General features: G+C 38.5%; 1 long non-coding RNA gene and 2 pseudogenes across 1 annotated transcript; 2 read left to right on the top strand and 1 right to left on the bottom strand.

Moving 5' to 3' along the window:
• Positions 1–1,361: 1,361 nt before the first annotated feature.
• Positions 1,362–20,282, bottom strand: LOC108952064 (histidinol dehydrogenase, chloroplastic-like; annotated as a pseudogene).
• Positions 20,283–20,398: 116 nt separating this feature from the next.
• LOC135648375 (uncharacterized) lies at positions 20,399–21,965 on the top strand. Its single transcript, XR_010500942.1, has 3 exons — positions 20,399–20,915; positions 20,987–21,057; positions 21,588–21,965. It is a non-coding gene; the product is annotated as an uncharacterized LOC135648375 (long non-coding RNA).
• Positions 21,966–23,547: 1,582 nt separating this feature from the next.
• Positions 23,548–26,393, top strand: LOC135648374 (NAC domain-containing protein 21/22-like; annotated as a pseudogene).
• Positions 26,394–27,887: the final 1,494 nt, after the last annotated feature.

Consider the following 27,887-nt stretch of genomic DNA (forward strand, 5'->3'; position numbering starts at 1 on the left):
ATAATGAATGACCATAAATTTTGAGTTGGCCATATTTCCTTTTACATATCCCTAGTTGGGTTTGATAGAAATAGACAAAACCAAAAATTAAGAGTAGTCCTTTCCTGCATGATGTTTAGCATTTGAAGTTTTCCAAAAGTACCTCATAAACCTCCAGCGAGGATACTTATCGTTGATGTTTTCTACATCCCTGTGTTCTATGAATGTTTGTGTAAGGTTTACAAGTAACCTGTTATTATTTCAGGTACACCATGCCTGCAGTAAACACCAGTTCAAAGCATCAGAAGAGTTTCTCTCTGACCTTTGGCACTTGTGCTGGTACATTAAACTTCTTTCACTTACCACTGCTCTGCTTTCCTAAGGTTAGCACATCTTGTGATATATATATATATATATATATATATATATATATATATATGCTTTTGTATTTTAAATTGATCATACATCTTCCAATCCGTGGCAACACAATACATTAGAATGACTTGCTCTGGAGAGCTCAACATGATCCCATAAAACAAAGCTTTGTGGTGTTACTATGACTTTACACAGAGCCACGAGCTAATATGGAGAACAGTAAGCTGCTGTGGTAACTCTTTTTGATTGGGTTGTTTGACCTTCAATCTGATACCCTTTTTCATTCAAGACTTTTTGTGTTTTCTTGTTAGTCATCATCATATCCCCAAGAGATCTCGATGTCTGCTCCCAATCCATGAACAGCTGTCTTTTTTGGCTGTGTCCCACTTTTTCTTATCTTTTTTTTTTTCTTCCCATCCAATAATTTTCTTGATCTTGTTGAAAGATTCATGGCAGCCTTCAGAAGTGGAGGATCTGGCTATCCAACGTCTCAAATTAAAAACTACTAGCTGTGGGCACAACCCTCTAACCAAATTTGACTAGTTATGTCTATTTCAATTAAATCCAATATCCAGAGCAAGAATTTTGTGGTTTTCCTACATGAGTTCTTTGTCGACGATGTTTCTCCATAAACAAACCATAGACTCGAATCTTAAGCATGTGACAAATCACACATATAATAAGATGTACAGGACAACAATGAATTCATGAGAAACTCGAGGTCTGCACAAGTTCAAATATTACTTTAGACTAAAACAATCAACAATGTTGCATATCAACCAGAAAAGAGTTTCTTGCATATTAGAACAGTAAAATGAAAGGATGGCTTAGACTAAAATGAGTTCTTGGTCGATGATGTTTCTCAATTAAATCCAATATCCAGAGCAAGAATTTTGTGGTTTTCCTACATGAGTTCTTGGTCGATGATGTTTCTCCATAAACAAACCATAGACTCGAATCTTTAGACTAAAATGTTGCTTTAGACCAAAACAATCAACAATGTTGCATATCAACCAGAAAAAAGTTTCTTGCATATTAGAACAGTAAAATGAAAGGATGGCTTACGTAGCAAATACCAGTGGCGACAAGTTCAACAGCATGTCTACTGCCACATAAGATGATATGAATACGAACAGCAATACCCTATCCATTTGGTTATTGGCTAGTCTTTCCATTTATTCGTTGGGAAGAACGATTGTGAACTTCAAAATGTTGCACAACAGTGAGAACACAACTTAATTAGGTTCTGCAAGCATAAACCTGATGATGAATGTATCTGAGGATGTAGTTTTTGCACGTAAAAATGAGCTGACTGTTTTATGCACACCCCACTTTGAGCTGCTTGTGGGCACTGAAGAAAGACGACCCCCAACAGCTTGACCTTTTAGCAGATTATGAATGATGCAAAATGGCAAAGGTCTTCAAGAAACAACCTGCTCAGTTCAGAAACCCAAACATTGACTGAGATAAGTTGGTGCTTCAACGTACCAACTCAAAAAACTCAAATGGAGGAGCCTATGATATTATAAGTTCCCAGAGCATTTTGGACCTGCATTATGTCAGCTAAGCAGGTAGGGCAGCTTCGATTTCCTGCAGCCGAAGGGTAACAGCTCTCTTGTGAGCCTCCAGCCCTTCAACTTCTGCCATCTTTGCCACATGCGGTCCAATGTTTTTGAGACCTTCCTCGGTTAAGGACTGCACAGTTATGTATTTGAGAAATGAGTTTAGTGAAGGACATGGTTGGTGCCGCTAGCATAATCACCAACGCTCTCCGGCGTCCATTGTCCTAAAAATACTGAGCCTGCAGTGATCCACAGAAGTTACTAGACAATTTTAGCAAAGAATTTATTGTCCTCAACAAATTTTAACTGTAAATGATGCTTTCCAACAGATGAGTTTCAATTGATTGGAGGACTGTTATAATACCAATATGCTCCAAAGAGAGTAATACAGAACTTCTTTCTCTAACACGTTGAAAACAATGGTTATAACCATAGCAAATTACCAGCATTCTCAATGAGACCCTCCCACCTTTCCGCGACCTTGACGTTGATGATCAAATGCTCAGGTGCATACAAGTTCGAGAAGGAAATTGCCTGCAAAATACAATGTTTTTTGGTTCGTTCACAAGCAAACAAAAGGAGCTAGAACTACACGATTTAGCAATCCAGTGTAAACTGATGCTTCTGCTGTAAATAAACCACAGCCCAGAGCATAGAGCACAATATTGTATACAGATCCAGCGGATAGCCAGGACTTTGGTATTGAGCTAAATATGCTCAGGCCCATATTTCCAATCACTTCAGATGATAAGGTCAATACTACTAGCTTCAATATAATACCAAAAGCTTCAGCAATGTCCTTGAAACTTCAACTGCACCTAGAAATAAGCCCATAGGCACTATGAAGTAGACTAGTTAACTTAATTTAGTATATATATGTCGTCGCATAAGTAATGGATTTAGAACCTTTAGTCTGGTTGAAACCATGTGGCATGCACAAGACAGGTATTCAGAACCAACCTCAACCATGTCTCTGGCAAACACAACAAAGCTATGACTCAGTGCTTTTGAAGCATACTCTCCTCTGGGAAGGCTAGCACATTGGTTGCTAACTTCAGCCTGGATAGCATCAATATCCACTCCATCTCCGGCAACGACAAGAACCACCTGACTATCTGGACCATGTTCTGCCTGTAAATTTAGTAGAGTACAAAAAGAAATAAGAACATCAAACCAAGAAAGTTTTAAATGCCAGTTTGATACCTATTTTGGAAACATATTAGACCATACAGTACCAGTAAACCAGGCTATTTACGGACCTATACAACCCAGAATCATTAAATAAAATAATAGATAAATGAATAACATATGTCCTAGTATCAAGCTAAGCGTTTTGATACCGGCAGTTGGTCAGATTGGAAAATACTAGACGGCATATGCTAATCTGACTGATGCTTAAAACCTTGCAACTAAAGACCTACAGAGCATCAATTTGAAAAGTGAATTCATATAAATTTAATATATTTTTGGTTTGCTGGTCTTAGAATTTACTACATATGTCAACGTCTTTGACTTGGGATTTTCTGGAGCCTTATTCCAGATAATAGATGCCCACTACCTAAATAGCTCGCATAAGAAAGCAACAAAACAAGAAATAAAAAGAATATTCTCCATCAAACACATGCTAATCAATTGAACAATACAAGTGCAAACAGAATAAAGACCTGAGAGAGGAGATCTGCAGCTACATGAACAGGATTGGCATGCTTGTCAGCAATATGACCAGAACCTCTGAAGGGCCAGCAGGCATATCAATGGAAACCATTGCTTCACTGTTCTGCAGGAAAAGAGAAGTACACCAAAAAGCAGGTTAATCTCGGACCAACAAATTGGAAGGCTCTGCGGATCGACCGGAAACTGAAATATTGTAGCACCAAATCTCTGCTCTTATGATTAGGAGGATATGTCCAACCACAAATCTAAAGAACCATTTTAAGAGAAGAAACAACACGATATCTTGGGAAATCAAAATAGAAGCTACAACATTTTAAAAAAGTTTATCTAAATAGATTGAAGATAGAATCAGGAGTCGAAGACTATTACACAACAATTCTTACGTGTTCCATAATCAAATCCTTTCATTAGCAGTGATAGTATGATGCTGCCAGGTTCTTAGTCAGGGCTAGTTTTAGCAATTTAGATTAAGAAAAAAATAGTTTTATTTAAAATCCATGTTAAATACAACTAATAGACGATATTTTGCTTGTATCCAGGAGTCAAAATGATGTCAAATCTATAAAAAGTAGATGACAAGCATTAGTGTTACAATAGGACTTCTAAAATGAGAAAAAGTTGGGTAGTAATAAGAATTCTGTTACAGTTGACAAAAAGTTACAATATGGTTCTAGTGGTTCTTTGTCCACAAAATGTCAGCCCTCAGTTAGAAAGAGTCCTTAAGGATTCAAAATATTGAAAAAAAGGATCTAGCTGAAGAAAACAATGAAGATTTCTAGTGGTGATTTTATTTCTTAACGTCTACAACTATGTATAAGTGTGTGTGTATATATATGTATACACACACACACACACACACACACACATTTTATTTCTTAACTTCTGCAACTATGTATAAGTGTGTGTGTATATATATGTACACACACACACACACACACACACATTTTATTTCTTAACTTCTGCAACTATGTATAAGTGTGTGTGTATATATATGTACACACACACACACACACACATACACACACACACACACACACACACACACACACATATGTATATATATATATATATATATATATATATATATATATATATATATATATATATATATATATTCTATCTTGACTTGTTACCTAAAATTTATTTTTTCTGCTAATGAGAGCAACCATATAGCAGGCTTTTCTTTCCATTTGACATGTACATATGATACTAAAGATGATGGTTGTTCCTAGTTCCTACGCATCTTTCTCATCTATATTCGGTTCTCTTTCCATAGTTAAATCTTGTTCTATCTCGGCTTTTTACTAAAAGGTACTTTTTCTGCTGATACAATTAAACATATAGCAGGCTTTTCTTCCCATTTGACCAAGACTAGTTCTCTACTTATTCTAATTGGGCCCTGATCTCCGTGGTGTATCTCTGGACAGAGTCATCATAGTGCAAGCAAATACAACCTAAAGATTGTAAAATTAAAAGAGGAAAAATATGTGGAACCAAGGACAGAGAGTAAAGAATTAAAGCATAAGGGAAGCTAAGGAATCATAATCATACCTGGAGAATCATTTTCGCAGCAGTAACATTGATTTCCTGGGCCAAAAATTTTTTCAACCTGCAAGAAACCATTAAAGGTTCAGATATTAAGTATATGGCCAGTCAATTGTAACCAACACTGAAATTGAGTTGAAGCAGATGATCAACGTCAAATAAGGAGATTTTGATGGATAGTTATGGCACCATCAACAGGGAGATTATAAACCATCAAAAGAAGATGACGTACATTTAAGCACATTTGATATCATTTATGCATGGTAGAATAAGTACTGACGGCTGTCTTTGGTTTCATTCAAAACCAGACATTTGGATTTGGAGTAATTGCAGATGATGGTTAGATAATGGAAGGTCCCACAACAAAGTTTTTATTCAAAATGAAAAGAAGCTCACAATGACCGAAAGAGATACTGGAAAATGAGCTCATTAAGAAATATTTATGCATTGTGCACCTAACAAATACAAAGAATGCAACAAGAAGTGTTTGCTCTTTGATGCAAAAAAGTACTCACATGGAAGATTTCAGAATAATAGAAGATAAGCTGCAATAACATAAACCCAGTAATCCTAGAATTTACAGTCACTAATTTTACAAGACAACCAGCTGCTTTTGGTATATTTTCCTCAAACATATAAAAGAAAATAATTCATAAAGTAACCCCCACTACATACTGGAATTTTGTACCTTTGGGCAAGATGGAGTTCCCCAAGCCATTGCTGAGACTGCCTGAAGATATAACAGATAGAAATTAGTCAAAGCACAAGAAAAGCCATTTGCAGAGCATAAAAGGGTGCTCAAAATCCTTGAACCTGAGCTCCCCCAGCTTTTAGAATGTGAGTTACACCGGCTTTCTTGGCACAATAAAGTACTTCCTGCAGCAAAAATAATGAATTCAACTTCATCTCAATGTGGGGCCAAGGTTCTTGTAGAAGGCTACCTTGCAAATGCTACCATCACGACTTGGCGGAGTTGCAAGAACAATAGTTTTGCACCCGGCAATATGTGCGGGCTGGTGCACGGAAGAAATCAAAAGTCAACCATATCTGTTCACCATCATGCATCAAAACTCAACATAACCATGACTGTGTTGAATCTCAGATTTTGATGATGAAACTAATTGATTGTGTTTAGATGTTTAACTGTATTTTGAGTGATGCAGGTCTACTCGATCAGGATTAGACAATTAACGCAGGAGGAATTGACGTTGCGTCGGAGGAGATCACGTCAGGATATTGGATGGCAGAAGGCTTCGGGCGTCGGGCATCGGGCCAAGGAGAGCGAAATTGCGCCAAGGATATCGGGGTTGCGGAGGTCAACCGCCGATTGGGCAACAAGCCGCAAGTGAGGACGATGCACCGAAGAATCGGACGAAGCGCCAACCAATGACGTGCCGGGCAACAGAATGTCAATTTGCGTTATAATAATTGTCTAGATCGGAGTAGAGTGTTTGCTTGTGTGTGCAGGATTAACTACGATAACCAGAAAACATAAAGCAAGGATACCGGAGTCGAGCTCGATGGACGTTTAAGAGACCGAAGAATCATCGGAGATGCTGCCGGAACCATCCGAGAAAAAATCGGGAACGTGTCGGAAGTTCGCCGAAGAAATCGTCGGAGGCTCGCGGAGATCACCGAGAAGGCTCGGCTACTCGTTAAAAGTCATCACAAAGATTGGGAGCTTGCAGGGAGTCCGTCGAAAGAAGTTCGTCGGAAAGCTCGCCGGAACAAGACTCGACGTTCGCGGTTGAAAATTTGCTTAGGATGTGTTTTGGTTATGTAGTCCACTTGTAATTAGGATTAGGATTAAGAGATAATCCTATATCCTGGTTAGGGGCCAACTGGGCCCAAAGTCAGAGTTGGTTTAGGCTAAAAATTAAGCTAAACCAGCGAACTAGAGAGCCAAGATTGAAGCCCAACTAGTGGCTGAAAACACTGTAGTTGGGCTGAAAACACTGTAGGCGGTGGCACCGCCCAGCACCCGAGTGCTGGGCGGTGACACCTCCTGGCTGGGCGGTGGCACCGCCCAGCACCCGAGCGCTGGGCGGTGGCACCGCCTGGTTGGGCGGTGGCACCTCCAGCACCGGAAACCCTAAGAAAATTCAAATTTTGGAGCCCAAAATTTGAATCCTCTTGAGGCCTATAAATACCCCTCTAATCTCAGCTGAGGTTACAACTTTTGAGAAGCATTTTGATTGAGAGAAAAGTCTTAGAAAGTCTTAGCAAGTCTTGTTTTTAATTTGCTAGAGAGTTCTCCTCCTCCTTTCTTATTGAAAATTTGTAAGAGGTTGAGCTGCTTGTAAAAGGTTGTAAGAGGGGTGTTTACCCTTCCATTTCAAGAGACTTGCTAGTGGAAGGTGGGAGCCTCATCGAAGAGGGGCCTCGCAAGTGGAGTAGGTCATTTGACCGAACCACTCTAAAAATCGGCGTAATCTCTGGTTTGCTTTTTATTATTGTCATTTACATTACTGCAAATCTTCTTACTGCTTTAGTTCCTTATTACTCTTGCTGCACAATTTTAAGAATACACCTTCAAGTTAAATTTCTCAAGTTTCGTTCTTAACGTACGAAAGATCTTGTTAAAATCGAAGTTTTAATCCGCTGCACTAATTCACCCCCCCCCTCTTAGTGCCGCTCCGATCCTAACAAGTGGTATCAGAGCGAGGGTATCTCTCATATTTGGTTTAATACCCAAGAGAGATGGCTTACTCCGGCATGCAAGAGGGCCATTCTATTGCACGACCACCTTTGTTTAATGGGTCGGATTACACATATTGGAAGACTCGCATGAGAATCTTCCTCATTTCTATGGACTTTGAGCTTTGGTCTATTGTCGAGAATGGATTTCAAAAATCTTCTCTTCCGATGAGCGAATGGGATGAATCGGAGAAGAAGGTTTTTGCTTTAAATGCAAAGGCTATGAATGCCTTGTTTTGTGCACTAGACAAAAACGAATTTAATCGTGTTTCAATGTGTGATTCGGCTTTTGATATTTGGAGAACTCTTGAGGTCACTCATGAAGGCACTAGCCGAGTGAAAGAGTCCAAAATCAACATCCTTGTGCACTCTTACGAACTTTTCCGAATGAAACCAAGTGAGTCCATCGGAGACATGTACACCCGGTTTACGGATGTCATCAATGGACTCAAAGCTCTTGGTAAAGATTTTACTAACTTTGAACTAGTAACTAAAATCTTAAGATCCCTCCCTAAAAGTTGGGATCCAAAAGTTACGGCCATTCAAGAGGCCAAAGACCTTAAAGCATTCCCTCTTGAAGAACTCATTGGGTCTCTAATGACCTACGAAATGACATGTCAAGCTCATGACGAGCTCGAGAACCCCCTTCCAAAGAACAGGAAGGATATGGCACTCAAATCACAAGAAGACCACTTGAAAGGAACATCAAGTGATGAGGACAGTGACAATGACATTGCACTTTTGACTCAAAAATTTAAGAAATACTTAAGAGAGAACAAATTTAAAAACAAATTTGAACAAAAGAAGGACCAAGTGATCTGCTATGAATGCAAAAAATCGGGACACTACAAGAACGATTGTCCTCAAGCCAAAAAGAGAACATCAAAGAAGAAGACGCTCAAGGCAACGTGGGATGATTCAAGCGCCTCCGAAAAAGAGGAGTCCAACACCGAGCAAGTTGCTCATTACGCGCTAATGGCTTTAGGAGAAGAGGTATGTGATTTATTTAATGAAGATTTATCTCTTGAAGAACTCTCTATCGCTTTTCATGAATTATTTGATGAATGTAGAACTATTAGCAAGAAGTTAAGTATCTTAAAGAAAGAGCATGCTTTGCTACAAGATAAGTTTGATAGTCTTCAAACTCCTCCATGCTCTAAGTGTGAGCATTTAGAAGCTATAAAAAATGAAAATTTGCTTCTTAAGGAAACCTTAAACAAGTTTAAGGTTGGTAGCAAAGGATTAGATATGATCCTTGCACACAAGGGTCACATCGCAAATAGAAATGGAATTGGATTTGTAAAAGGATTACATCAAAATCCTACCACTTTCATAAAAGGACCTACATTACATGTTTCCTCTTATATGAAATGCAACTTCTGTTGCAAATCCGGACATATTGCCTACAAATGTCCATTTAGGAAAATTAGTTCACAAAAATTAATATGGGTTCCTAAAGGAACTATAAAGGATTCAAAAATAAATAACAAGGTTAGTGGGTCAATTTTTGAGGCACCCAAAATCAAATGGGTACCTAAAAATCATCCTCTTTTGTAGACAAACCCACAAGCTAGGAGCAAGAGATGGTATCTCGATAGTGGATGCTCAAGACATATGACTGGAGATCCATCTCATTTCTCTATGCTCACTAGCAAAGAAGAAGGGTACGTCACCTTCGGAGATAAAAAGGACAAAGGCATACTTATATGAAACAACTAAATAGATAAAAGTATTTTTCTTGAAAATTCTTGGTTTGATGAATCTATTTTATCATCTTTTTATGAATATCTTGAAAATGATTTTGATTTGATGATTTTAATTTGAATGAGCTTTATCTTGATTTTTTGAGATTTATAACTTGAGATTTACTCTATAAAAATCAAGATCTTGTATCCTCAATGTTCCTTTTTAGCATCTATTATCCAAATGAATTATGATTGGTATCATTGCTATATTTCTTTTTATCGTGCACTAAAGAGAAAATTTTTCTAAATGAATCGTGATATTTCGGAACCACAATTCTTTTTATGATTCATAATGAATTGAGAAATTTTATATGCTTGAATTAATATCTTATTCTAAGATTGAATGAATTTTATCTATATCATGATCTCCTAAGATTTTTTCTTGATTATTTAAGAGGAGATTTTTCAAAACAAAATGTGTCTTCTATTATTATCTTTTCATGATATGATTTTCATGCAATTCCTTGTACTCATGAAATATTTATCTCATCACCCAATAACTCTTCTTGATATTCCTTATGTGATGAAACAAAATAATGCATGAAATTCAAATAAGAAGTTAATGATCATGCATGATAGGATGTAAAGAATTTTGACATTTAGATACTATCATTTGAATAGCTATGATCATGTTGCCAAAATGATTTATCATGAATGCTTGAATATCATGTATGATATGCCGATATTGATGATTGAGTTATTTGTTTCATGCATGAAAAATAAAAGATATAGTTTTGAAATTGTGCATGTTCGAATTTGAAAATATGATGATGCATAATGATTAAATTGTGCAATGAAAATATTAAACATTTTGAAACCATGTTTTAGTGTCATGCATAATGATCATGCTTAATAAATTTTAAAATTATACATGATGAATCTTGCGATTTATGGATTATTGATTTTTACTATAATGGAAGTGCCTTATTGATCTTTGTTGTAATAAATCTTACACTTTCGGTTTTAAACATGATACATGTTTTTATTTGGCATAAATGAAATAAAATCATATGAATTGAAACAACTAAAAAGAGAAAAATATTTTTTCCTTGAAAATTTAATTTTCTCTATCTTATTGATCTTGATGATCATTATGATAAATCTATGTATACCATTTTGAATCTCTTGAAAGTAATGTTGAGATTTTGATGAATTTGATGATTTGAATTTGAATGAGGTTGTATTTAAATTATGATCTTGATTTCTTGGATTTACTACTTGAGATTCTTTTTTAATCACAATCTCTTCTTTGTACACCTACAATTTTTGTTATTTATAAAAGGAAGAGATTTGATAAAATGAATCATGTCTTTTAGTATTCAAATGGTCTAATCTTTGATGATATGATTTCTTTATATCTATGATATAAATGCCTTGAAATGATTGAAATATTTTACACAAATGTTATGCTCTTCCCTACTTCTTTCTTGTTTTCAATGATAAAACGGGGAGAAGTTTTGATCATGCATGGTAGGATATAATTTGACAATTTATACCATCATGAAACATTTATGATTTACAATGATGCATGCAATTCTTGTGCTTTCTAATTTTGATGTTATGTATTGCATATGATGTATTGCATATGATGTAAATCATGATTTAAAATGCTATGAGTTGTTGCTAAAATGATAAATGTTGATGTTTTGTATCATGAATGCTCTAAATGATGATTGTTTGGTACCATGATCAAAATATTGATAAATAGTTAAAAATTTTAGTATCATGTATGACATCCTCATAATGTCGATCGATTTATTCAATATCGTGCATGAATGAAATATAAGGTTTTCGAAAATATGCATGTAATACTTCAACTTATGATAATGATGTATGCAATGATAAAATATTCATGATGAAAAATTGTCTTGACATTCATAACTTGATTATTCATCCTTTGTCATGATTTTGAAATCGTTGTAAAAGGAAAAAGAACAACAAAACTGTATTCTTCTTTTCTTTTTGACAATGACAAAGGGGGAGAAATATTGCTCGCTCAAGATGTAAAATTTGAAAACTTACACATTGCAAAAAAAAAAAAAAAAAAAAAAAAAATTTTGCTAGCTTGCAACTTGCATATCGTGAAAACTGCTAGCTAGTAGTGTAAAGAGAAGCAATCAATAGCTATCTCAAGAAGACCAAGCATGTTAAACTTACACATCTTTAATCGTTAGATTGCATGATGATAAAACTTGATATTATGTTTTTCATGCAATAAGTTGAACCCATATAACAAACACTTGATTGTGGTACTTCTCCTTTTTGTTGATGACAAAGGGGGAGAAGTATGTTGATGACATGACATATGATGCATAAGCTTTATGCATATGTTCGTGATGATGTGTTGCACGTATTCATGATGAATATTGCAATGACTTGAATTCTATTTGAATTCAAGGTTCTATCAATATGGCATATTGATAGGGGGAGTTTGTTTAAACTCCGGGAGTTAAGGTTAACTCCGTTAGTCATCAATTAGTTGTCATCATCAAAAAGGGGGAGATTGTTGAATCTCAGATTTTGATGATGAAACTAATTGATTGTGTTTAGATGTTTAACTGTATTTTGAGTGATGCAGGTCTACTCGATCAGGATTAGACAATTAACGCAGGAGGAATTGACGTTGCGTCGGAGGAGATCACGTCAGGATATTGGATGGCAGAAGGCTTCGGGCGTCGGGCATCGGGCCAAGGAGAGCGAAATTGCGCCAAGGATATCGGGGTTGCGGAGGTCAACCGCCGATTGGGCAACAAGCCGCAAGTGAGGACGATGCACCGAAGAATCGGACGAAGCGCCAACCAATGACGTGCCGGGCAACAGAATGTCAATTTGCGTTATAATAATTGTCTAGATCGGAGTAGAGTGTTTGCTTGTGTGTGCAGGATTAACTACGATAACCAGAAAACATAAAGCAAGGATACCGGAGTCGAGCTCGATGGACGTTTAAGAGACCGAAGAATCATCGGAGATGCTGCCGGAACCATCCGAGAAAAAATCGGGAACGTGTCGGAAGTTCGCCGAAGAAATCGTCGGAGGCTCGCGGAGATCACCGAGAAGGCTCGGCTACTCGTTAAAAGTCATCACAAAGATTGGGAGCTTGCAGGGAGTCCGTCGAAAGAAGTTCGTCGGAAAGCTCGCCGGAACAAGACTCGACGTTCGCGGTTGAAAATTTGCTTAGGATGTGTTTTGGTTATGTAGTCCACTTGTAATTAGGATTAGGATTAAGAGATAATCCTATATCCTGGTTAGGGGCCAACTGGGCCCAAAGTCAGAGTTGGTTTAGGCTAAAAATTAAGCTAAACCAGCGAACTAGAGAGCCAAGATTGAAGCCCAACTAGTGGCTGAAAACACTGTAGTTGGGCTGAAAACACTGTAGGCGGTGGCACCGCCTAGCTGGGCGGTGGCACCGCCCAGCACCCGAGTGCTGGGCGGTGACACCTCCTGGCTGGGCGGTGGCACCGCCCAGCACCCGAGCGCTGGGCGGTGGCACCGCCTGGTTGGGCGGTGGCACCTCCAGCACCGGAAACCCTAAGAAAATTCAAATTTTGGAGCCCAAAATTTGAATCCTCTTGAGGCCTATAAATACCCCTCTAATCTCAGCTGAGGTTACAACTTTTGAGAAGCATTTTGATTGAGAGAAAAGTCTTAGAAAGTCTTAGCAAGTCTTGTTTTTAATTTGCTAGAGAGTTCTCCTCCTCCTTTCTTATTGAAAATTTGTAAGAGGTTGAGCTGCTTGTAAAAGGTTGTAAGAGGGGTGTTTACCCTTCCATTTCAAGAGACTTGCTAGTGGAAGGTGGGAGCCTCATCGAAGAGGGGCCTCGCAAGTGGAGTAGGTCATTTGACCAAACCACTCTAAAAATCGGCGTAATCTCTGGTTTGCTTTTTATTATTGTCATTTACATTACTGCAAATCTTCTTACTGCTTTAGTTCCTTATTACTCTTGCTGCACAATTTTAAGAATACACCTTCAAGTTAAATTTCTCAAGTTTCGTTCTTAACGTACGAAAGATCTTGTTAAAATCGAAGTTTTAATCCGCTGCACTAATTCACCCCCCCCCTCTTAGTGCCGCTCCGATCCTAACAGACTGAACCGCCACAGCCATCCCTAGGAATAGATGAGCATACCACTGAAAGCATGAGAGCAGTTGAGGGTAAGACTGCAGTACCCCCTGGAACATAAAGCCCTACAGCGCCGATGCACCTTGCTATCCTTTTGCACCGAACTCCCTATGCATAATCATTACATCCAAAACCAGTTAATGAGAGCAAGAAAAACTTGGTGACAAAATAAAGAATACTATAAGTCATTTGCTTACTGTCATATTCTCAATATCCTTCTCAGGAACCCTTTGAGCATCATGAAATGCATAAATATTGGCATATGCCACATCAAATGCTTTCCTTACAGCTGGATCAAGCTTAACAATCACACAACAATACACAAACATTAACATGTATTGGTTGAAGCAAGTACAAATAGATGACAACAAAAATACAAGTTTTCTTTAACTAAAGATATGACTAATACAACCACATTGCTAATGAGAGCAATTTCCCACAACTTTTTACAAAGTCTGATATTGACATGGTCTCTAATAAAAAAGATCCTGAAATCTCTTAAGAAACTTAATGGCACAATAACAGATAACTAACCACAATGATTATGCTAAAGCCCTTGAACTGATAACGTCTAGACCGAATGTATCATAAAAGGTGACTGAGAAAATGCAACATAACAGTTATGAAACATATTTGAATTGAAAAGACTTTTAACAATTTCGAAATAGCCTGAAAGAAAAACCCTGGTAGCAATGATCGCCTGTCCTAAAGTTGATAAGTGATAGACACAACCAAAAATGTCAAATGCATACTTGTTCAAAAATAGTAATACAGCAACTAAATTTGAAGACAAAATTTATCATTCTACAGTCAGCTCAAAAAGAAGAATTCACAGCATGTTATAAGTCTCATTGGATTACTGTTAAAACCAGCCTACCTCTGGAACCGGAAGATCAGAAACAAGCTCAACTACTTTGTCAAGTACAACTTTGTCAAATTTTGCCGTATAACTGGGTCAAGAAAAGAAAAAGAGATTTTGGACTTCTGAACAACTGATAACTTCATTAGTTGTTCAAATGAAAAATTCTATACAATATTTAGAAGCATATGTAGGAATCACTGACTCTATTGCTGCAGCATCTCCTCTGCACCGTACATCATCCACGATTGGGTTTACCTACCCATAAAAAGTGCAATATAATTGTCATAGTAGCTTTACCACTTAAAGGTCCAACAAATTCATTATCAAACTTACCACACTAAAAATGGATGAGAAATCAATACGAGGGCGAGCCTTGAGAGAATCAACCTCAGTATGAGTAAGCTCAGAAAGCTTATAAGATTTCATTGCACTCCTAACAATTCGACCTTTCAATCCTGTATGATCACCAATTGTCAATGTCAGAGGCACTGCATAACTTATAAAGGACAAGTACATAATGTGATCATTTTACTTAAATTCTTGCTTCACAGCCTCATTTCACTAAAATGCAGAAATTGTTTAAATATTAAAAAATCCAAGTTATTCTTAAAGGTTTTAACAAATCAAAGAAATATGTCAGTAACCACGAGCAAAAAACTTTCCTACTGATAGAAACTGAGAATTCATAAAAACAGGAGGTACAAGTACCTTTAGGCAAATAGCATATGTTATATCTTGATAAATTAAGAGCACAAAGTCCCAGGGAATGGTCAATGGTACGAGTGCCAACAAATCTGTTAGTCCTTGGAAAAGTTAAAATTGTACTGTCCATTAGACACCTTTATCCTGCAAATGATGGTAAAATGACAATATAGAAAAACAAATTACAAAAACCATAGCCCTAGTTTTACAGAACAGGTAAAAAAAATTACTTTAACTAGAGTATAAAAGAAAAGCACACAGCATAACTGTCATATTCAAATTAATCTCATATTGCAATTACTCTACCAAGAAGATGAGCCCATCTGCAAATAATCTAAAAGGGAACACTAACTAAATATATCTGCATATTAAGCACACCTTCATATCTAGAACCTGATAATATGGAATCAGCAAATTAAAGGTAGTCCCTTATGATCACTGTCCGTCATGGGCAATCACGAAGGATCCATAACTATGTCAGATGAAGCTTAAGTGCATAAAAAAAATGAAATGTGCAACCCAATACGTAAGGCTCCGGCTAATACAGGGACTGTGGAGGATCAATATAAATCTAAATTGCAAAGAAACAACCTTATCATGATACTAAGGTTCATCTTCTAATAGTGTGGTTCAGTGCACAGAGCTCCTGCCAATTTAGGTTCTCAAGAAGATCATCTTACCCTAGTGAGCAGAAGGAAAGTTTACGTCACTCGAGCCTTTGGTCTTAGAAATTCACCATCAATTAAAGGTCCTAATTCATTGTCATTAGAAATGTTGTTGCAGCTCTATCCAAGGGTTTAAATAGGCGCCCGAGCACTCGGGTGAGGTGAGGCCCGAGCGCCTCAAGCCTCGATCATGCAGCACGCTTCAATGAAGCGCCGCCTAGGCACTCGCTTGAACCCAGGCACCAGACACCTCAAGCAAGCGCCTGGTTGAAACAAAGTAACCGAATTAGAATATTATGTCTGGTTCAGTTGAACAGTAAATTACTTGGTTCGATTAAACTAAGCTACATAATGTTACTAAACTTACGCACGCAAACCCCCATCCGTCGCCCCCCTGTCCCACTCCCCCACATAACCTTGAGCCATAAACCCTACTTCGTGCGTAGTCGCCACCTCCTCCGCCGCTGCACAGGACCGATGCTTCCTCTATCGCCGAAGGACAAATCCGAAGGCCTAGCTTTCATGTGCAATTCCCTCCGCAGCCCCTGCTTTCATGTGCAGCTCCTTCCATCGTCGAGGGAGAGGACCGTAGCTTCCTCTGCCCACGACGTCACCGTCTGCAACATCCACTGCCATCGTCCATAGCTTCCTTCGTCACTGCCATCACCGTCATTCAAAAGTTCCTCCATCACCTCCATCCTCTCCTTTCCCACTTTTCATCGTCGGTATCTTTTCTCTCCTTTAACTACTGTTAACAGTTTATTAAATATTGTTAACAGTAGATTGTTAAGCACTGTTATCATATAATAGTCCTTATTTAGATTTTAGCACTACTAATCTCTATTTATTTAGAACTGTTATTAGGGTTTTAGGATTAATGACAAGTGTACAAAGCAATTCAAAATATTCATCAAAAATTCAAGAAAGGATCCTGCTTAGAAATATAATTATCTAAAGGATCCTTTCAATTTAATGTCATAATTATATTTATATAATCATATTTGTCAATTATATTATTTATTTTTTTATATTTTAATGTTTTAGAGCCCCTTGCTTTGCTTGGGTTTAGGAGAGCGCCTAGCGCCTCAAGCATTTTTAGACCTTGACGCCTTTTAGCACCTAGCACTTTTTAAGTCACTAGCTCTATCATTAATCATTTGCAAGCTACAAACTATCAGTTTTCCACAAATCTAGCAAGTGACAATAGTTGGTAGACTAGTTTGAGAGGGATAATGTGGCAAACAAAAAAAGATCAAAAGGGATAAATGCTTTTTAGTGAGCGATTGGTAGTTCGTAAATGACCGATGAAAAATTGTATCCATCGAGCCCACAAAGCAGCCAACAAACTTGCAGTGTTTATGATAGTTCTATAAGACTCATCCTTTTGCCTTTGGCCTAGCTGTGATGAGAAATTGCCATGGACGGATCAGAAACAGCCATTCACCAGAAATCGCCAACATGTGCTAAACAGCATGCAGGTGGCAAAAGATGGCATATCTAACAACCAAGGTAGCAATGATGCTTCGAGGTCATGAAGATGTGAATATGGGCTAGGATTTTGGGTAGATAAGCATCTGGGACAATGGAGGGAAGAGGATAGCTCACAGGTTAAGTGCATTGTGAACACAAACTCATTCTTTATAGTTGAACCCATTAAATACAGCATCAAATCCATTTAAGCCTCATCGTATTGACTTTCTAGAATAATTAACTCGAGTTGGTCCAGCTACTCTGATGATATAAAAACAAATCTATGATAGTGGTTTCCCTGACATAACTTTGAGGACATGTCGGTCATGATAGCCATTCTCTTACCCAAAGCAGTATATCATAGAGCAATTGCCATTATTGACATACTAGAACTCTTTAGAAAGTAGACAGTCAGACTTGAATATAAATAATTAGTGTACTTCGGGTGGATGCACAAGTTTAACTCCATACTATATACTCTTGAAACATCCAAATCCAATGCAGGAAAACTACAACTTTTTTACATCCACTTGATACAAATCCTGTGGAGTGCATCAATATTGTAGAGAGTTAAACAAATTTCCTATGTTTGTGATAAAAGGGCACCATATAAATTCTTTCAAATAAGAGAGCATTTTGTGACATGATCTTTAAGAGAGAGTATCTGATCGGTAAACACAAGTGACGATATAATATTGCGAGGATGATCAAGAGCAACTCCTTAATGCAATTATAAAACTGAAACAACTCTTAATCTTCTAAATATGCAATCTTGATAAGAAAAGTCAAGAAGAAGAGGTTTAAATCAAGGTTCGCCGTACCGTACCATACCGACGTTTCGACCCGAGCTCGGTACGGTATGGTACCGGTGTACCGATCGGTACACCAGGACGTACCGAGCGGTACACCCTGGTGTACCGAACAATTTTATTTTATTTTCATTACTGTGGCACTACTACAATATAGCACTGTAGCACTGTAGCGGTACGAGGCGGTCCGCGTACCGGTATGCCATCGGACCGGTACATACCGCCCGTACCGGGCGGTACCATTCGGTACTGCATACCTTGGTTTAAATTTCGTCAACTAGGGAAACAAGAAGGTTGTTGTTGAGTATTTGATCATTTCCGAAGAGGAAATGAGCAAAATTACATCAAGAAATGTTCACCAAACGTAATGATCGGACTAGGAGAGCATTTCAATTAGTTTCTTGATGATAAGTTGGTGAGGATGGCAATTCATGCAGTTTAGGTTGGGTTAAGCCGATTTCCAGGCTAACAAAAGTCTACAGAATTTAAAGCCGATCAGGCATACGTGTGATGGGTGAGGGTGTGAGGAGGAGGAGAAGAACAAAAAAGTAAAAAATAAAAAGGAAGGAGTGTGAGGATGAGTACTGGAGTGTCATGGACAAAGTTGTAAATGAGGTGTTTGATGTAATACTCATATATGTCCGTGTCTTTCGATTTTTGTTCATGCTTTGCACAGCATATAGAGGGCTTGTAGTAGGCTTGATAGCCTTATTTTGTTTGGTCTGTAGTGGACCATCTTGGACTTTTTGTTGCGCGACCGTTCAGAGCTTGCGAAGCCTATATTCGTAATTTGTATTTGCTATCATGTGTTTGTTGAAATGGTTGCTTGTGGATATTAAATAAAATATTTTCTCTAACTCATCTTCTCTTTTATAGGCCCTTAAGTGACCATAGGAGGTTTTGGGGAGGTTGACCATTGGCGGACGAACACGCAAGGGTGTCGCACGACGTAGGCAAAACCAGCTAAGTCTGTGACAGTGGTATTAGAGCAGGACAAGCACACTTAAAAATATTTGGCATATAAACGTGGGGGATTTTAACCTTTAGAAATCTTTAAAGTATATTTGGAGTATTGGGTTTTCAGGTGGTACAACTTTGATCACCAACTCTGATCTTTTAAGTATGTCTATGTTAGGCTGTTTAATGTAGATGTTCTAAAAAACACATTGGTCTCCTTGATTGTATATGTTTTTCCGTATCTACCAGCCATAAATTGATTGGACACACCAGCATGATCTGGTTAGTGTAATGATTCTGGTTTTTACTGATCTTCTATCTGAATTATACAGGCTGGAGATATGCTTGTGGAGATCAGCAGTGGATGATCATGCCACAATAAAATGAATTAGCTGCAATGTATTCAGAATCATGGCTTGTGCGGAAGGTAACTGAAGCATGTTTATGAAGATTCAGCTTAAATTATGAATCACAGTAGCCTATGTATTCCCTGTTACACAGTTTGATCAGTGTTGGCATTCAGTATCACTGCAGAATGTGTTTGCTTTTAACATACTATTGTTACATTTAGTGTTGATCTGCATTTTAACCTACAAAATAGAAGTGATGAATTGTTCTCCTCGTGATCAATCGAGAATTGCAATCCTGTTCACTTTCGCTAGCACTTTTTGATACATCTAAAGACTGGTGTGACGAGTTACGTGTTTGCAGTATGGTATTGGTACATTGCGAGCATCTAATTATTTCTGTACTCGAGCTATTGTGACAGTTAAGATCGGCATTGAAGTACAAAGGTAAAATTTAGTGACAAAACTAGTATCCAAAAATTTGATTTCACCAAAAGGCTGCCGCTCTTTTGTTACAGTTATTCGGCAGGTTGGTAGCAGGAAACTGTACGCGAAAAAAGGAATCAGGCGGAAGAACTGACGCAGAAAGGAAAGGTTGAAGTGCAGAACGAAAATTTGCACCTTCGCTCTCATTGTCGAGGTGACGCTCTCGAACCTTCTCCGATCTCCGAACCCTCTCTTTCGCGCTTCGAGCCGCTGCGCTTTCCGGAACAATAGGAGGGAGGCTTTCGTCGGGTATTTATGGAGCTCACGGCTTCAGAAACCCTAATCGAGGATAACAATTGGGTCATGGCTCGAATTGGGCCCGACCCATCTACGTGCCTCGACTTGTTATACCCGATGACCTATTTGCTAATGTTGCTGTTTCTCTTGGTGCCCAAATCAATCAGTTCTTAGGATTCATTCAAGATGTTGATGTATTTTCTTCCTCCTGAGGAAATTTTTGGTATGTATGTCATACCATATTATGTCTGCCACTTGCATTCCATGTATGTTTGAATTGCTAGAATAACATAACACCATGGCCTTCGTGTGAATTTTTTGAGTTGCTATGGTCGTCGATTTGGTGGTTCTGTTGAGAACGTGCTCCTTTTCTTGCCATACATGATGGTCCTTTTAAAGGACATATGTAATTATATATTACCACAAGCTTGCAACCAGAAATACAAATAAATTTGCATGGTGGCATTGGACGCTGAGACTGGCCATATAACATAATTACAGGTGCAGTTCCGTCGACAACACAGGAGTAGATGGCAAGCTAGATGATGAAGAATGGGTCATAACTCATAGCGCCTCATTAATTTTATGCCATGAAATGTGTTTGTGATACTATTTCTGTTCTCATTACGATTTAGTAGTCAAGTATGCCAACCGTCGTAGCTCTCTGCCAAGATCAGAATATTGTAAGATTTTTTCTATGTTTGCTTTCTAGTAATACTTCAAAATAATGTGAAACTCAAGTCCTTCATGTCAGGTTGTAGCTAAGCTTGTGGGCTGCTGCTATTATAGGGACGTGGTGCAATCTCCTCACTGTCGTTTATGTCGGTGAGAAACTATTCCTTTCTTTAACTGCTTCAAGACATTAATTTTGTCTCATTTGTTTTGTCTGGTTTTGTATTTCATGTATGATGATGTAGGGAAATGCTTATTCAGTAATAAGGAAAATAAGAAACATATGAATTTTGGTTTTCTACTGCATATAATATGTGAGGATACTCATTTTCAGTTTTTTAATATATAAAATAAATCATTGACTTAAAATACTGATTGAGCCGTATGTATCAATCGGTGTTTACCGGTTTGAAGAAATGTCCATTGATTTCTAACTTTCTAGTATATGATGTCGATATAATCCCTGTGTTCCGATACTATACCAGTCTTCTATGATAAATAAATCATTTATCTAAACAAATTGGAATACAGTGAAAATATACAACCATTGATGTTCTACAATGAGTAATTCTATGAGCAAAATTGTTCACAAGAATTGCCGAAGCAGATTAAACAGAAACAATTTAACTAAATGAAGAAAGCTTGTTATATCCTTAATGCTATATAGTGTCTAATTGGTGCAGGATTTGTTTGCTCTCAGACGCTGCCAATACTGTATGAGAAATATGAAGATCAAATTGATGACTTTCTATATAACCTCCTCGGGCAGTTCCAGAATCACTATAGCAAGCTGGATGTGAGTGTGCTGAGTAAACTATCCAAGGGAAATCCCAGATCAAAGAAGAATGACTAGAGTCCATCCTTCTTTGGTTCATCTTGTCTTTTATTGTGTGATCGACATGCTGTATTGCTGTCAAATAAAGATGAAAACCTCCGCCACTATTGTGAACACAACAGCAGCAATTCTGTGCATAGTCTTTTTGCCACTGAATGCAGTTTTCTGATATCCCAACTGGTTGTCAAGCAATTATGCAAACAGAGCATGATGTTCTTTAGGTCAATTCCGATGCATTCTAAATGTTTCTTTGAGCATTCTTTGTTGATGCTTAATCTCAATGATCAAAGTTTGGAGGTTTTTGGTTTCTAAATTAATACTCTTTTTTATCATAAAAACCAGCACTGCCCTCTGCTTGCCTGTGATCTGACAAAAGCCTTAACAAACACAATGCTGCACTGCATTGATTCTCCCAAAACTTCTCAGCATGCTGAAGCATTTTAGTGGCACAGCCAGGCAAATGAATATAACCAATTTCACAGGTAATCTGCATAGTGAAAGTTAGCATGGACTGTTTCCTCTGTTCATGCATTCTCCAGAGCCCACAAGTCCAAGATTTGAACACATGCAGATGATAGTAGCAAATTTTCTATACACAAGCAAATAGCAAGAAACATGGAAGGAGATCTTCTATGTTACGGTCATTATTGCTTTCTGCTCCATTTTCAGAGCTGCATTCAAGTGAAAGAGTTCTTGATGTAGCAATTCTGAAAGATCTGCTTGCTAGACTTGGCAGGCCACCTGCTCCAACCCTCCATTCAAACTTGAAACTGGTTGTTTGATTGTTGTTGCAGCATTAGATAAATGACTGGATCAAGTCAGTAAAGTATAAACTGAGTGAATATGATTAGTTCAATGCACCTGTAGATGTCAATGTTCATCACCATGAAAAATCCATAGCAATTGACTAGGCCTTTGTCTCTCTTTAAATGGAAACTGTGATCCCAATAGAGTTCTTATTTAAAGTCACAACTTGGGTTTGATGAGAGTGACTCTTATGTCCAGTTACCGATCACTTTTCTTCACAGCTAATGGATGATATTGAAGACCAGATTCTATCTAATCCATTGAAGTACTTTTGAACTTTGACTTGTGTACCATGTTCAACACATCTACTATGTTTTCTTTGTGAAAATTTGAAGTTGAACCCTTATTTAAATTTAAATTATATCTGTCATCTGTGCATTTCAATTTTTTGCAATGTGTGGCTATTCCTAAATCATCTTTTAGTCTGAAAAATAATTTATACTAATCAATTTGGATGTCTCAATAGAGACGAAAATAATAATCGAAAGGAAAGTAACCGACCACCGTACATTACGCAACGGGACGTGACATCTAATGGCGGATGGCTTGTCGTCTCCTTTCTCGACGTATGTTGAGTTGTGTGTGGCATGAGTTGCTCGCCTGACGAGATGCATCAGACTTATCTTTCGCTGTTTCCATGGCGTTCTTGGCCGAGTGGGATTGGCAACACTACCATCTCGACTTCGTGCATGACAACAACGGAGCTTTCAGACTGATGGCAGAAAGGACAGGCGGCTGTGGCTGTGGCTGTGGCTGTGGCTGTAGACATTACTCACACTGTCTACGAGAACCCTCTTCACCTCAAACCTTATCCCTCGGTATGTGGATCCTGATGAGGTAGACACTGTTCTTGCTGTCTTCCAGATTGATACTGGTTATAAATGCAGTGATCTGAAACTCGACACTGAGCATCAAAGACTGCAAACTGTTTAGGTTCATCTTCATCTGCTTCGATTGGTGGATGAGATGTGACCATGATGCCATACTTCCTTGCAGATAAATCTTTCTTACTCGACTTAGCAAGAAGAATGACTCGAGAACAAATCTGCATGTCGCCATCAACGTCAACAAGCAACGTGGGAAGGATGATAGGAGCGGGAAAAAGAATGTGGCATGATTCATCCCCTCTCCCTGCAACCTCCAATCTATGCCATGCTATTGCTCCCCTTTAAAGTTGACTTGGCGAACCTATTCATACAACACCTAAGCCCCCCCCTAGCCTTAATACATCCCATCCCATCCTTGCTTCCAATCTGTGGCTTGGCGGCTCTCATGAACGCCACCATGAGCATGTTGAGCATGGTGGAGGCGAAGCTGCCTCCAGGTTTCAGGTTCCACCCGAGGGACGACGAGCTCGTCTGCGACTACCTCGCCGCGAAGGCCGCCGGAGGCAGCACCGAGAGCAGTTCCATGATGATGGTGGATGTTGATCTCAACAAGTGTGACCCATGGGATCTTCCTGGTATGATTTCTTTCCCCCGTATAACATCATTTGCTGGTGTAGCATAGTGTTGTTTCCGCTTGATTTCACATGAACCAGCTGGTGTTTGTTCTTGAAAGCGCACAGTTTGATCCATCAAAAAGCATTCTGTAGACAATATTGAGTTTGCTGCACCCTGCCATGGCTGCCATATCCTTTAATTCGTATGATTTCTGAGAACATACAGAAATTTTTGTGTGCTTCCTTTCGTTTTTACTTCTACTAATCCCAGAAGAAGGTACATTTCTTGTTTATGTCTTTCTTATCTCTTCAGCTCAATCTCCATGCTTCCCCTTTCTGGCTTTCCCAACAGTGGAAAATATGCTTCTGCCAAACTTGGCCACTTTCTAACCTCTTCATGTGTTCTGTTCCTGCATGATTGACTGCCAGAATTCCGTGGATTGTATTCCTGCTGCCCATGTCTATCTGAAATGAACCAAAATCCAGAAGGAGGACTTTTTAGCCTCCTCAAGCCAAAGATTATTGCTTGTCATCTTCTCTAATGTCATGTTGCTGAAGAGTTCATCACTCTGGTTTTAAGCAATCTCTATCATGGAGTTAGGTTCATTTCCGATGCCAAAGAAGCCATGGAGTGCTTGCCTTGTCTCTCTCTATCTCCATCAAACTTGAGACAACTTCATCTTGCATCAAAGTCCGTCAGATCATTTTTCTCTGCCAAACAATACCAAGATTCTGATAGATTTGATGATAAACTTATGAAACCAGTGAACCGTTCAGTTTCCACTGAAGTAGATTGTTTCCGTGGATCAGCTGCTGCATGTGTTGGGGGCAACGAGTGGTACCTCTTCAGCCTTCGAGATCTGAAGTACGCGACCGGGCAGCGGACCAACCGGGCGACCATGTCAGGCTACTGGAAGGCCACAGGGAAGGATAAACCAGTGACCCGAAAAGGATTGCTGGTTGGGATGAGGAAGACTTTGGTGTTCTATCAAGGAAGAGCTCCCAAGGGGAAGAAGACAAAGTGGGTCATGCATGAATTCCGCATGGAAGGATCTGATGGTGCTCCAAAGTTGCCTTTCAAGGTAGCCTTGTGATCTCAATTCTCATAGATCACAGACTGAGAAGAAGATCATCTTTTTTGCTGCATACTCTGTTCTATTATCACTATCTTTTCTTACCTTTTTTCTTATATTGGATCACAGAGCCACGAGCAGGTTTAAGGCTTACATTAGAGCTTTGTTGGAAGATCTGCAAGGAACTTAAATTCTTGACCACATAAATCCAGATGCATAAGTACATAAATTTAAAGACAACATGGTAAAAGTTGTTAATTTAGATTAAATCATAAATCTCTATCCAGAGATAGAACTATTTATGAAACTTGTTTAACTGTGGACACAGTGAGGTCTGATAAAAGTGGGATGATTCAGAAAAGGAACAGTGATAACACTTCAACTGCAGACAGAAGATATCTTGATAGATTAGTGGAGTTAAAGAACAGCTAGTGCTTATACGTGACAATTTATAGCAGGCTATATCCTGGATAAAGTTCTTTTTTATGTATATGTCATTTTCCTTCCATGAGATAGACTCTAGAAAACTTCTTCAAGCAATTGCTGTATCCTTATTTGACTATATATTTGATTGGTTTTGTATGTATAAAAAATATCTCAACTCCTATACAGTGATCTTTAACCTAATGTGTGAATGCTAAGTAGTCATCTCAATCACTCAACTGTCATAATAATAATTAATTCAAAGTACTTGTCCTGATGTTTCTGCTAATCCTCTCATCACAAGGACAGTGACACTTATTTCTTTGTGCATGCAGCCAGACTGGGCCCTATGTAGAGTCTTCTGAAACAACAGAAGGATCTCCACCATGCCAAGCATGGAGTCAAGCCATGAAAACTCAGGTTCACAGTCCCTCTCAGCTCTAATGGACAACTGCATCACCTTTGACCAAACCCCTTTCTACTCAGAGGGTTTTGAGCAGGTGCCCTGCTTCTCCAGCCTATCTCCAAGCTATGTATCCCAGTGCCAAGACTTTGTCCTAACAAAATGCTTAGCTCAAACTGGTGGTTTGCCTGAGTTGAACTCTGGATTGAACCAGCTCACTGGTGACAGAAGGGACTCGAGAACAGTTCTGAACCACCTCATCAAGTTTGAGGGTGATCCAAAGGGAAAGGTGGTGTCACAATGGGGTTTTGAGGATTACTTAACACACAATCGTCTGCCATCAACTTGGAATCCTTGAGGCTTAGTGAGGTCGGTGGGCAACTAGAACAGAAGATACCACCTACTTGTAGTCACTCAGTAAAGTTGTCTACATGTATAGTTTGGTGACTGACTGTATTCATAGGCACTGCATAATCTTCTATCTCCTATTATGGGATTTTATTATTATTTTTTGGGTGGACAAGTTTAATGGGCATTTCAGAAAAAGACTAATGTTGAAGGATAATATCTGGAGGGTAATGGAAACTGCACCCAAGATCAGATGCTGTCTTGTTCTTGATTCTACATCACATGCTCTGTAGATCTGTTTAAGTTGTCTTCTCGTGTAAAATTTAGTGTGATCAATTATGCTTGATTGCAGAATTCAAACTGCACATCAAGAACTGTGCATCTTAAATATTCCCCTCGCTATTGCAGAAAACACAACTGGATCTGGTCATTGCTTGTGCCATTGGCAGTGTCAAGTATTGCCAAGTTAGTAGATTCTAATCTTCAGACTAGTTCATAGTACCAGTCATATCAAGTATATTGTGGAAGTGATTGGTGGAACCTTTCATTTAATCTATTTCTCATTAGTTTATAGCTTAGCTATTCAATATTAATGTTTGATCTGAGATCAGAAATGCTGACATTAAAGCCACAGATAAGCTGGTCCTCCTTCATCAATCCATTTGTTTACAGTTAAACCATCAACTACAAGCTCAGATGTTGTAGGTTGATATGTTGAACAGGTGACACCCACATCCTACTTGTCTCATTTTAAATGGACTGAGATCACTCAAAGCAGCTGCAGGCCAACTTCTTCTGTAGGCAATAAAAAACACCACAACTAACATCTAAATCTCTTTTTTTCTGAAGATTGACCATAAAATAGTTTATAGCAATGATGAAGAAGGTACCAATCATTGAAGAAAATTCCACAGCTTTCCCTCCCTTGAATCAAAATGATAATAAGGTTGCTTCTCTTCCGTGGGACACGCCACCATGCCTACTAATATACTCTGTGCGTATGATGACATCAGAGTTTCCATGTCAGCAGCTACAACCAAAACAAGGCATACTGTGATGCAACAGATCTGCTAATTGTATCATTCAGCGGCAACAACGAAGAACCAACTTAGCTTTTTCTACGGAACGATGGGTGTTCAGCGCAGCGCAAAGGGAGGGAAAATCCCGCCGTTCACGGGGCCATGCACGGATCTTAATGCCACTAACTGTCCAAATCATGATGCCGCCAAAGAAGCGCCGACTGCTATTGGTCGATGATGATGGCCAGAGAATGGGTCCCTTTAACTGACCAATCCTGTTATGCCATTCTGTTGTATCGAGAAAGGCAACTTCATAATGTCCCTTTATCTTTATATTTATTTCTAAAATAATTATTTTCTCATAGCTATGAAAGTTAACTATGAAATAGTATACTAATCATGTAATAATGGGTGGTGGGAAATCTATCATATGACGTAGTCACATTCGAGTTTTATTTTTTTCCTAATAATAATTTTCCACCCAATTATATCTACTTAATAAAGTTAATTACACCCATAGCAGTATAATAATCATACGATAATGGGGTGATGGAGTAATTGACTAACGAACGCATTGGTCTCATAGTGGAAAAAAGAAACACGCAAAGAAGAAAGCTCCAAACATGAAACGTTG

Source organism: Musa acuminata, chromosome BXJ3-9, assembly GCF_036884655.1.
Source record: "Musa acuminata AAA Group cultivar baxijiao chromosome BXJ3-9, Cavendish_Baxijiao_AAA, whole genome shotgun sequence".
Taxonomy (NCBI): Eukaryota; Viridiplantae; Streptophyta; class Magnoliopsida; order Zingiberales; family Musaceae; genus Musa; species Musa acuminata.